The sequence below is a fragment of the Halichoerus grypus genome, chromosome 1 (genome assembly GCF_964656455.1).
Source record: "Halichoerus grypus chromosome 1, mHalGry1.hap1.1, whole genome shotgun sequence".
NCBI classification, from domain to species: domain Eukaryota; kingdom Metazoa; phylum Chordata; class Mammalia; order Carnivora; family Phocidae; genus Halichoerus; species Halichoerus grypus.
Window position 1 is genome coordinate 161838938 of NC_135712.1, and position 12641 is coordinate 161851578.

The 12641-nt window shown below is 44.2% G+C and overlaps 1 long non-coding RNA gene across 1 annotated transcript in view; it reads right to left on the minus strand.

Moving 5' to 3' along the window:
• LOC118549233 (uncharacterized) overlaps nucleotides 1-12641 on the minus strand; it is a 39666-nt gene that overhangs the window by 20948 nt on the left and 6077 nt on the right. The window contains exon 3 of the long non-coding RNA XR_004923999.2: nucleotides 208-312. This is a non-coding gene — a long non-coding RNA (uncharacterized LOC118549233). The remainder of the gene's footprint in view (nucleotides 1-207; nucleotides 313-12641) is intronic.

Consider the following 12641-nt stretch of genomic DNA (forward strand, 5'->3'; position numbering starts at 1 on the left):
CACGGACACAGCCTTTTGAGGAAGTCACCTCTCTGCCAGCCCCCAATCTCGAGTCTCCCTCATCCTGCATGAAGTTCCAACACAACCAAGTCTTCCTGGGAAACTGAACCGTGATTAAAGGGAATTCAGATGTACTGACAAAGTGATCAACTTGACAGTCCTGGATGGATGCTGAGGCTGGGGGTGGGGGGAATTGGAATTAATTACCTTAGATGCGTGCCTGGCCTAGTTTACTGTTTCCATTTCATGTGGGAGGTAATTAAGCCATATCCCAACAATCAAACACATGATTTTGCAGTCACAGCTGTAGACCTAGGAGCAAACAAGAAAAGGAAAAGAGAAACCTCATGTAGGGACTATGACTAAGAGGGGGGGATATCATTGCAAAGACAATTTAACAACAAAATTAAGGGTAATTTGTGCTTAATACAGCAGTTTGGGAGTACAAATGAGGTTCACCTCTAATTTTTCACATTAAAACAGACTTGAGTCTGCATACACGAGGTAAGTTGTTTCTCTTCCTGAATTGTTGGAAAACTTTGAGGAATTACTCAGTCTAGCAATTCAAAGGAACTTCCCCCTCTAGACCCCCCTCAAAGGAACTCTTGAGAAGAGAGCTGGACCAAGCCTGTAGCAGGGCCGTTTTTAGCTGGGATGATTTCTGCCCCTGCCGCAGGGTGTTTCTGTGGAACATTGGTTCGGTGCAGCCTGATGCCGTGCTGATGTTCTCACTGGTCAGGATCCTTGAACTGGCCACAGCACTGTCCCACACTGTTCAAGGCTGTGGTGTATACTCCCATGGTCAGCCATTATCCTCAAATCATGCTCACCATGCCAGGGTTTCTAGTTTTGGTACAATACAGGGCTTCCCTCCACCCACACAAAACAGACCTGGCATTGAGCATGAGTCACTATTCCCCATGGTGATTTCTTCCTGTTCATTCTTGCAAGGGGTCTTTAGTCAGAACACCCCACTCTGCCAGACAGGTTTACTATAGTGGACTCTCTAAAGAGAATGGGCTAGGATCTTGACTACTATGTGCCCAAGAGGTAATTTGGCTCTAGTGCAAAATTTCCCAACTTTTCCCCAGCCATGAGCTTTGATGAGCTAGTGGGTCCCATTATAATCTCCTCCCAAGGCAATTGGTACCCTCCACACTTGCTTTTTAGGTAAGCTAACTTAGGGAGTTAGGTTAACTAAGAGGAGTCACTTCATTCTTCTGAAAATAAGTTGGACTAGGAAGTGAAGTACAACTTCTAAAAAGCAATTTGTCTTACTTCAAAACAAAACCAAAACTCTAAGATCATCAGCAACACAAAGTTAATGACCAGCTATCATCACGGCAGCCCATCACAACTTATAAATGATGTCTGTGTGTTCCCTCCTTGTCCCTGACCACCATGTGCAGCCTTATCTTTACAGAGCCATTCAGGCATCTGGGCCAGGAGAGAGAGACTCACCAAGGCAGAAAACGAGCTTTCCCCAGACTTTGCAGGGCGGGCTGGTGTTCTGCCATAACACCTAAACCAGCAACTCAGGCAATGAAGCTATAGATGGGACTTGCCAGTGGGTCCTCCCTTTGCCTGGTGTTCACCACCACGACTGAGGACTTTGGACTAGCCCCCAGTGCCCTAGATCCAATGGTGAGGTGGAGGCGGCGGCTGGAGGACATAAAGGAACTTTGCTTTAAGTGACGGTTAAGTTCTAAAGCCTGCACATAAGACTCAAAATGCATCGTAGTCAATTTACCCTTGAAAATTCTTGAAATTAACAGAATTTGGGGCCCTCAGAAGTTCCAATCTAATCCTTACATTTTTTTTCTTTTCATTGTGGCCATGGCCTTATTTTCCTTGGGACAGTGAAGACCGAGGCTTAATTTGAATGGGTGGGGACTAGGGAAGTGGTAAGGAGTTAATAAGAGCTCTCTCTTTCTCTCATGTTTGATTTATTGCAAGTAAAAGTGCACATGGTGTAACTCAAGCATGTAAATGGTAATGTATGGTGGGCTATAGTAGTCATGGAGGGCTTGTGTTAATTTCACAATAACTAGATGAGGTACATAGTATTATTTCCCATGCACCCTTCATAGATGTGGGAACTAAAGCTCAGAGAGGACCCATATGTAGCCTCCAGTCTTGAAAATGGCCACTTGGTGTCTCTTCCTTAGCCCTTTTGGCTTATCAGTTGTGCCTGGACCCCTCTGAACCCAGGGCAAGCTCAGCATAGGCTCAGACTGGGGCTCTGATACTCGAGATATCACAGAATGCTCTTTGCTCCAGGTTCAGAGCAGGGGCTCTTGGAGGCTCTCAAGCTGGGATAAGTGCCAGTTAGGGGGACAGAAATCAGGGACATATCTCTGAGGGGTGGCAAGTGCTGTGTTTCTGTAGATACTCAACAAGTGAAAGATGGGGATGAACAGGGCAGAAAGGCACACCAGGCAGAAGGACTAGGAAGAGGAAAAGCGTAGAGGCTGGGAAGCAGAGCCTGTTTCCTGGGCGTTAGAGTGTGGCTGAAGTCAAATGGGCGGGGAAATGTTCCGGGCTAGAGAGCTAGGAGGGGGCCAAATGAGGGTTCGCCTTGAGTGCCACCATGAGGGGTGAGCTTGGGGGAGAGGGCATGGGATACAGCTCACATTCCTGAAGTCCTGCTCAGGTTGCCCAGAGTGTGGCTGTTGGACTCTAAACACTGACGAGAATTGTCTATCTTGAGGTTTGCCTGTTTAAGGCATCAGGGGGAGCAGGCACTCAATGTGTAGGAATTGTGTGTGAATCCGTCAGAAACGGCGGGCTGAGGCACTGGAGGCTTTTGTCTTCATTTGAAGCCTGTCTCTGCATGTCTTAGCAGACTGGAGCAACGCATCCATCAGTGGCAGGTGACAGAAAATTTAGCTCAGACCAGCACAAAGGGAGTTTACAGACTGGGAGAACTGACTGCAGGCATTGAACCGGCTTCAGGCATGGCTCGAACAATCCGGGGTCTTGTCTCCCTGTCTCTGCACTTGGCTTCCTGATGAGTTGGTCTCACTCTCGGCTAGACTCTTCACAACTGGCAGCAAAGCGATCACCAGCAGCTCCCGATGTACATTCCTTATCCATTGACTTAGCAGCCTCCATGAAGAAGCTGCCTTTTCCAAGAGCTCCAGCAACGGTCCCAGGAAGGGTTCTCATTGGTCCAGCTCAAGTCAGACCTGTGCCTGCCCAATCACGGGCTGTGTGGGAATTAAATGCCCACCCCTGGAGAACCTCGTGGACTGAGGGAGAGATTGGGGGGGTTGCTCCCCAAAGAGAAAAGATGGGGTCTTTTTAACCTATTTGGGCTGCTTCCTTACCCCTCATTTTATTGTATTGTGGTAAAATACACATATCATAAAAGTTGCCATTTAACCATTTTTAGGTATACACTTCAGTGGCATTCCTTACCTTCACGTTATTGTGCAGCCATCCCCACCATCCACCTCCAGAACTTTTCACCTTCCCATTCTGAAACTCTGTCCCCATTAAACACTGACTCCCCATTCCCCCTTTCCAAGCCCCTGGTAGCCACCATCCTACTTTCTGTCTCTGTACATTTGACTCCTCTAGGGACATCATATAAGTGCAATTGTACAATATTTGTCCTTTGTGTCTGGCTTATTTCACTTCGTACAAAGTCTGCAAGTTTCATCATTGTTGTAACAGGTGTCAGAATTTCCTTCCCTGTTAATACCGACGGATACAGGGCACCTGGGTGGTTCAGTTGGTTAAACAGCCGACTCGATTTTGGCTTGGGTCATGATCTCAGGGTCCTGGGATCTGGCTCTCCGCTCAGCAAGGAGTCTGCTTGAGATTCTCTCTCCCTGTCTCTCTGTCCCTCCTCCTGCTCGAGTGCTCTCTCTCTAAAATAAATAAATAAAATCCTTAAAAAAGGGAAGACTGAATAATACTTCATTGTATGGATATATCACATTTTGTTTATCAGTTCATCTGTCAATGGACATTTGGGTTGTTTCCACCTTTTGGCCATTGTGCATAATGGTATGAACATGAGTGTACAGTCATCTCTTCAAGGCCCTGCTTTCAACTGTTTTGGGTACATAGCCACGGGTGGAATTGCTGGATCATATAGTAGTTTTGTATTTAATTTTTTGAGGAACTGCCCTACTGTTTTCCATAGAGGCTGCACCATTCTACATTCCCACCAGCAGTGCATGAGGTTCCAAGATCACCACATTCTCACCGACACCTGTCATTTTCTGGCTTGCTGTTGTTTTAATTATAGCCCTCCTAATGGGTGTGAGGTGGTATTTCACTGTAGTTTGATTTGTATTTCCCAAATGATTAGTGGTGTGGACCATCTTTTCATGTGTTTAGTGACCATCTGTATATCTTCCGTGGAGAAATAGCTATTCAAATCCTTTCCCCATTTTGAATTTGTTTTTTGAGTTGTAGGAGTTCCTTATATATTCTGGAAACAAATCCGTTATCAATATATGATTTGCAAATATTTTCTCCCATACTCTGGGTGGCTGGGATAGGTTCTTTTAATAAGAGGCTTTGCTGGGCAGGCAATTCCACGGACATCCACCCCACCAGTCGAGGCTTCTAGAAGGTGGGAGTCAAATGCAGCTAGCAGAGGCATATCCAAAGCCCAAAAGCAAGACGGGAAAGATTCCATCCAAACTGATACATGCGATCACCCTGGATTAGTCAGGTCCCCTCCCAAGTGGGAATCTGAAAGCCCAGCTTGTCCAAAGCAGCACTCCAGCTCTTTCTGGAATCAAGCCCAGACATGATGACTCTTTCCCAGCACTTCACAGATTTTTTTCCCTAAAGCATCTAATTCCTTATCAGTTCTTGGCAGGCTGAATTGAGATTCCACATGAAATTTCACTTTATGGAAGAATTCTGAAAAAGAGGCAGTCTCGGGCATGTTGTTTCTTACACAAATGTCTTCCCAATTACACTGCCATCACTATTTCTCATATTTGGTGGCATGTGTCACATCCAGTAGGTTCTTAATAAATGTTCAACTTTGTAGCACATTTTGCAGTCTATAAGGGGATTCTAATGATGTCTTCATTTGTGCTCACCTAGTCTTGAGAGGAAACCAATCAGGGATTAACGCATCCATTTTATCATTTAGGAAACTGAGGCTCAGAGAGGGGAAGTGACTTATCCAGGATCACAAAGGCAGATCGGGGATTCACACCCGGGTCTGCCTTACCCTCAACCTCTGCTCTGAGTGCTGCCTCTGGCTGCTTCTGTAGATAGAGCAGAATGGAATAGAACTGTCCATTTGGGGTAGAGTTGTCAGACAAAATATAAGATGCCCGGTTAAATTTGAATTTCAGTAAAACAACAACAAAAGACTTTAGGATAAGTATGTCCCATATCACACAAATATACTTATACTAAAAAATTATTTGTTTACTGAAATTCAAATGTAAGTGAGCATTTTGTTTTTACTTGCTACACCTGGTAACCTTAATGTGGAGGAGACTTTTAGTGGTCACTGAGGCTCAGAGAGGGACTGAGATTTACCCAAGATCACACAGGAAGCTAGTGGTAAACCTTGCGTTGAGTCCAATCTGCCTGTTCCCCAGTCTTGAGCCTCGCGGGGAGGTTCGGAAGTGTTGGGAAGTCCCTGGAGCAGGGGGTGCTGGTGAGAACAGCTGTGCTCTCTCCGAAGGCAAAGGCAGCTTGCAAGCCCCGTCCCCTCCCCAGGCGTTCTGCTGGGCAAAACCATGAAGCAAATCCCTGTGTGGAGGACATGAGAAGAGCGAGGTCACACCAATTTAGAGATGATGATGTTGATTGAGATTTCCAAACAGGGAGCACAGCCTGCTCAGGAAGCAGCTAATTAAGCAGGAGACTCCAATTAAGAAGCAATTTGAGTGTTTGCAGCAAACCCCAGCAGCAGCCCAGCGTAGCAGAGAGAAGCCCAGGCACGGCTTCTCACCTCCTGCGTGATTAGCTCACTGTGAAATCTCGGACGAGTTATTTAACCTCTCTGGGCTTCTGTTTCCTGGGCTATGAAATGAGGGGATGATGCTGGTTGATAATGTAAGGATCCTGCTGGCCCCCAAACTGGCAATTCCAAGGGAGTAGGCGGCTTCTGTCCTTCCAACACTGCACACTAGCACTCTAGTCTTTTACTGCCCTCTCTCCATTCCACCCAAGGCCAATTCTTTTCTCATCTCTTGTGGATTTGAATGCTAGTCTCTAAACTCAGGTGGGTGAGAATTGTACTTTTCTTTATTTTTCGTATCCAAACTTAATTTTTCTTTCCAGATCTCATTCCTCTAGGGTGGTATTCAAGCATTCCCCTCTTCCTATTCCCATGATGTACCTACATTCCAGGAGGATTAAATGCGATGTTGAGTATGTGTTGGGGGCAGGTCAGCAGCCTCCACTGAGATATTGTCTTGGTACCTTCTGGGCCTCAGGAGTGGTCCTTGCTGGTTGCTATGGAGATCACATTCCCATCTGCCAAGGATGCAGCTTGTGGTAGATCGATTGTAATAAGGGCCCCAATTTTTCTTGCTTCCTGATATTCGCATCCTTTGGTAGAGCCATCCCACGCTGGCCATAGGCTTCACCACATGTCTTGCTTTGGCAAATAGAATAGAGGGAGACTTAGTACAAGCAGAAGCTTGACAAAGCCCTTGATCACCGTGGCTTTGTCTCTTGGAATCCTGCCACTGCCATGAGGACATACCCGGGCTAGCTGGTTGGAAGGATGTAAGAGATACACTTCATGAGTTCATAGCAGACTAACTCAGAAGGTTGAGTCATCCCAGCCAAGGCATCCTAGCTGAACTCAGCCAAGATCAGCAAAGCTCAAACCAAATTAGCAGAACCACCAAAGTGATCCATAGGCTCACAAGAGATAATGAATATTTGTTGTTTTAAGCTTTTAAGTTTTGGGGTGATTGTAATGCAACAATAGCTATTGGATGCATGGCTTTCCCCTATACTTCTATGCCTGCACCCAGGCAATGAGCCCTTTTTCCCCAGACCCACTGGGATTGTTGGCATTTTATGTCATGTATAGGAGCAGTTCTCTCATCAGTTAAGGACCTTATAATCCAAAGCACAGGCGGTCCCATCCTGTAGTGGTAGGCAAGGTCCTCTTGTGAGGTTCTGGGGAGTTTAAATAGGTTCAGTATTTATAGAATGTAATTTTATCAAGTATACCAAGAACCTTTAAATTGTCCACACCTTTGGTTCAATTTAGCTAAAGAAGTAATCTGAAATTTAGGGGGGGAACCCTATATACAAACATATTTTAATTATAGTGTTATACTAGCAAAAAAACCGCATCTAAATGTCCAACAATATATTACATTCAGGTGATGATATATTATGGATAGCCATTCAAAACCATGTTTACAAGGAATTCATAAACAACATGGAGAAATCGTGTGCTATGTTGTTAGCTAAAAAAGCAGATTATAAAATTATATAGGATACAGTATCACATATTCAAGAAACATGGGGAATGGTAATAGTGTTAAAATTTAAGGAGAAGGATTATGGATGATTTTTATTTTATTTCTATAGGTTTCTGGATTTTCCATATTTTGAACAACGAACACATACCATTTTTATGATCTGAAAAAAAAATTATTTTTCTCCATCAGTGTAGGTATCAGCCTAGGTATAGCCAGGAAAATACAAACCACCCAGAGGGAATTGGTTCCTCAGGTGATGGAGGAGTTGGAAGCCAAATAGATGACAGTGAGGTATCCCATCGGTCAGCCCAGAAGGAAGCCAGTATCATTCCTCTGGATAATGAGAGGCATCAGTGTTCTGGGTTACCCAGGAGCTGGGATTGCCTGGCAGGAGCTAGAATCATGGGAGGAGCCTTCCTGATAGGAGCTAGGGCCACAAAAAGTCCAGGGAATGTTGGGGGGGGAGGATGAAAAGGGAGAGGCCACAGAGGAGAACCATCTCCCACATTGCCCGAGATGTCCCAGGGCGTGGAGAAAAGGAGAAATACTTTGGCTTCTTTTTTCTTCCTACCTTCAGTGTTCTTCCACGGCTGACCATTGGCCACATGGGACCCCAGAGGGCAAGAGAAGGGTAAAAATGGATGTGAGCACACATGGCAAGCTGACCAACACGGTATAAATGGCTTTTACGATGTCAGTGTTCATTTATAAATGGGTTCCACATAGTTTTGGTTAAGATACACATTTCTATATCTCCCCAGGGGCATCAGGGAACGTATTTCCCTTAACTGCAAAGGATCTCACTCATTGGCTTAACTGTTTCCCTATTGTTTGGTATTTGGGCATGTTCCAGTTTTGTGGCTTCTACAGAAAGCAGCACCTTTATATATAATGATTTAAAATTTCATTTATATTCTTTCTTTCAGTTCAGTTCTTCCAAGATGGATCATTGTATGTGTCACATGATCATATCAGCAATTTAAAAAATAATCATAGAGGAAAACTTCAGTGTAGTGGCACGAGTTCTACAATTAGAATCATACTCGTGATGTGAAGATACCACTAAGCTTCACTCTTCTCATCTGCAAAAAGAGCATCCCTCCTGTTCTGCCTGCCCAGTAGCCTTTGGGAAGATCGAGGTAACGTGTGCTGCCTGAGTGATGCACACCTGTGTGTGTGAGCTGCTGGTGACATTGTTGATGATGATGGGGATGATGAAGATTTGGCAGTTGTTGGGGCGCCTGGGTGGCTCAGTCGTTAAGCATCTGCCTCATGGTCCCAGGGTCCTGGGATCAAGCCCTGCATCGGGCTCCCTGATCCACGGGAAGCCTGCTTCTCCCTCTCCCACTCCCCCTGCCTGTGTTCCCTCTCTCGCTGTCTCTCTCTCTGTCAAATAAATAAATAAAATCTTTACCAAAAAAAAAAAAAAAAAAAAGATTTGGCAGTTGTTGAATGAACGTTCCTAAGATGAGGACCAATGGGCATCATCACTGGTACTGGGGAAGGGCCATTTCCCACCAAAGATTTCCCAGCCCTGTGACCCAATGTGCGAACCTCAATTTTCCTGAAGCCCACATACTTCATGGCCATGCAGAGCATGTTTTAATGACAAAAACTCAGACACTAAAATGGATGAAAGACCTAGGCGTAAGACCTAAAACCATAAAACTCCTAGAATAAAAGATAGGGGGAATCCTTCATGACACTGGATTTGGCAATGATTTTTTGGATATGACCCAAAAGCACCAGCAGCATAAGCAAAAATAGATAAATGGGACCACAGCAAACTTAAAAACTTCTGCACATCAAAGGACACAATCAACAGAGTAAAAAGGCAGCCTACAGAATGGGAAAAAATATTTTCAAATTGTATAGCCGATAAGGGGCTAATATCCAGAATATATAAAGAACTCCTACAACTCAACAACAACCAATTAAAAAAATGGGCAAAGGACATGACTGACATCTCTCCAAAGACATATACAGATGGCCAACAAGCACATGACAAGATGCTCATCATCACTCATCATTAGAGAAATGTAAATCGAAACCACAATGAGATACCACTTTGTGTCCATTAGGATGGCCACTATCAAAAACACAAACTGGCAAATAACAAGTGTTAGCGAGGATGTAGAGAAATTAGAACAATTGTGCACTCTTTTGGGGAATGTAAAATGCTGCAGCCCTTATGGAACTTCCTCAAAATATTAAGCATAGAATTACCATATGACCCAGCAAATTTCACTTCTGGGTATATATCCAAAAGAACTGAAAGCAGGATGTAAAAGAAGTATTTTCATAACAGCATTATTTGCAATACCCAAGAGGTGAGCACGACCCAAATGTCCATCAGTGGAAGAATGAATAAAGAAAATAGGGCATATACATAGAATGGAATATTATTGGACTTTTAAAAAGAAGGAAATCCTGGGGCGCCTGGGTGGCTCAGTCAGTTGGGCGGCTGCCTTTGGCTCGGGTCATGATCCTGGAGTCCCAGGATTGAGCCCCCCATCAGGCTCCCTGCTTGGCGGGGAGCCGGCTTCTCCCTCTGCTCCTCACCTTGCTCACTCTCTCTCGCTCGCTCTCTCGCACTCTCTCAAATAAATAAATAAAATCTTAAAAAAAAAAAAAGGAAATCCTATCACATGTTACAACATGGATGAGCCTTGAAGACATTATGCTCAGTGAAATAAGCCAGTCACAAAAGGACAAATACCGTATTATTCCATTTCCGTGAGTGATCAAATTCATACACACAGAAAGTAGAATGGTGGTTTATCAGGGATATGGGGAGAGGGGGGACGGGAAGTTGTTTTTTGATGGGTAGAGAGTTTGGGATTTGTAAGATAAAAAGTTCTGGAGTTCTGTTGTATGACAATGTGAATATATTTAACACTACTGAACTGTAAACTTCAAAATAGTTATGATTAATTTTGTTATTTTTTTAACCACAATTAAAAGAAAAACTGAGCTGCTGGTGGCCAAACCTTGTTAAATTTTAGAATGCTTCCCCTCCCCTCCTCTGTTGCCATGTCATTCCTACGTTTTTATTGAATTTGCCATGTCAAGGCATGGACATGGATGGGTTATTTCACCAAGTCTCTGGTGTAGGTTGTATCAGTTAAGAATGCTTTTCAGGCAGAAATAACAAAAAGGCCACTTCTTGATGGCTTAAAGACAAGGGTTTATTTTCTTCCTGCTACTAGAGATAAGCAGTTGCTGGCAATGAGTCAGCTCTTCTTATCTTTGAAAGCCACTTAATCCTCAGTAATCCTGCAGACTTCAGCGTAGACCTCCTTGGCCAGAACTGTGTGCAGTAGAGCCTGGGGAAAGGAAGGGGTCACCTAGGCAAGGCTCATTGCTGCCCTGAACAAAGCTCCCCGGGGTGTTGTCAGCAAGGGGCAAGAGAAGGGAATGTTGAGTAGACCACTGCGAGGTCTGCCTCATAGGACCAGAGATATCATATAGGCTAGAGATGACATTTGATCCCACTCACATATTTATTGTCAGTCCCTCCCAATAGTGGGTTAGGTCTTGGAAGGCAGATTCTTATCTGTCTTGTTCACTCCTGTATCCCCCAGTGCCTGGCATGTAGTAGATGCTCAATAAATATTTGTTGGCTGAAAATAAGATCAGTGTGGCCTAAATTTGAATAACAGGCTTTCTCTCTCTCTCTTTTTTTTTGGAAATGACAAAATGATAATAAAGTTCATCTGGAAAAATATGTATGTGAAAAATAGCCAAGATCATTCTGAAAAAGAAGAGTAATGATGGGGTGAACTATGTTAAACCAGGGTTTGGGAGAAAATAAGAAATAGCTGGAGAAGTCAGTGGAGTGCTGTAGAGTGGTAGTTCCTGGGCCTGGCTCCACATTAGGACCCCCTAAAGTGCTTCTAAAAAAAAGCAGATGAATAAAACAAAGCAATACTTGGGCCCTACTTCCCTAGAGATTCTGATCCAATGGTTGGGATCTGGATATTGGTGTTTTCTTAAATGCCTCCCGATGATTCCAGTGTGCAAGGAGGATTGAGAACCACAGTGCTGGAGGGTCCCGAAGCAGGTTCGAAGACATTAGAACATGAAAGTTATGGTAAAGTGGTAAGAGGTGAATTTATGGTAAAGAAATTTCAAATGGGTGGTGTCAAGACAGGTTCTTCAATTAAAGATGTTGAGATGATTACTTGACCATCTAGAAAGAACACTGGATCTTTATTCCTGGCACCAGAATAAGCTCCACAAGGATTCAAGTTTCAAACGTTACAAAACAAGAGGGAGGAAGAGTGAAAACCATGAAGTTATGGATAACTTTATAATTGTGGTGGGAAAGCTGGTTATAAGCTTAAAAAGAAAAGGTTAGTAACTTTGAAAACAAAAAAATTTGATGTCTGAATGTCATAAAATACCATAAATGAAGTCAAAAGACAAGTGACAAACTGGAAAAATGTTTACAACATGCGTGCCAGACAACGGACTACATTTTCCTAACAAATCAATAGTATGATTCTGACACCAGTTCTAATTCTGTTCATCAATTACAGCATGTGGGTGTTTTCCCCACACCACTAAGCAATTCTGAGACACCAGCTGCGGGTCCTACAATTCAACTCAATTCTGACACCCTTTACCCAGAGAGAGCCTCAGATCCCACAGATGAAAGGCTCAGTCCCACAAGACTGCCCCCTCTTCAGATGCCAATTCCAAGTCAAGGCTGTCACCTGTCTTCTGATAGACTGGCTAGAAATCAGAGGTTCCCATGACCCCTCCTTGTGTTTGATTGATTTGCTAGAGCAGCTCACAGAACTCAGGAAAAGTTTCCTTACGAGGTTACTTGGTTATTCTAAGAGGACATAACTCAGGAACAACCAGATGGAAGAGATGCACAGGGCAAGGGATGGGGAAGGGGTGAGGAGCTTCCATATCCTCCTCCCCAGGTGCCACTCTCCCCAAATTTCCATGTGTTCACGTGCCCAGAAACCCTACAAACCTCATCCTTTTGGGCTTTTATGGAGGCTTCATTACCTAGGCATGACTGATTAAATCTGTCCATCGGTGACTGAACACAATCTCTGGCCCCTTTTTCCTCCTTAGAGGTCAGGGATGGGCCTAAAAGTTCCAACCCTCTAATCACCTAGATCCCTTGGCAACCAGCTCCCACTCATAGGTGCTTTCCAAAAGTACCCTCATTAACATAACAAAAGACATCTT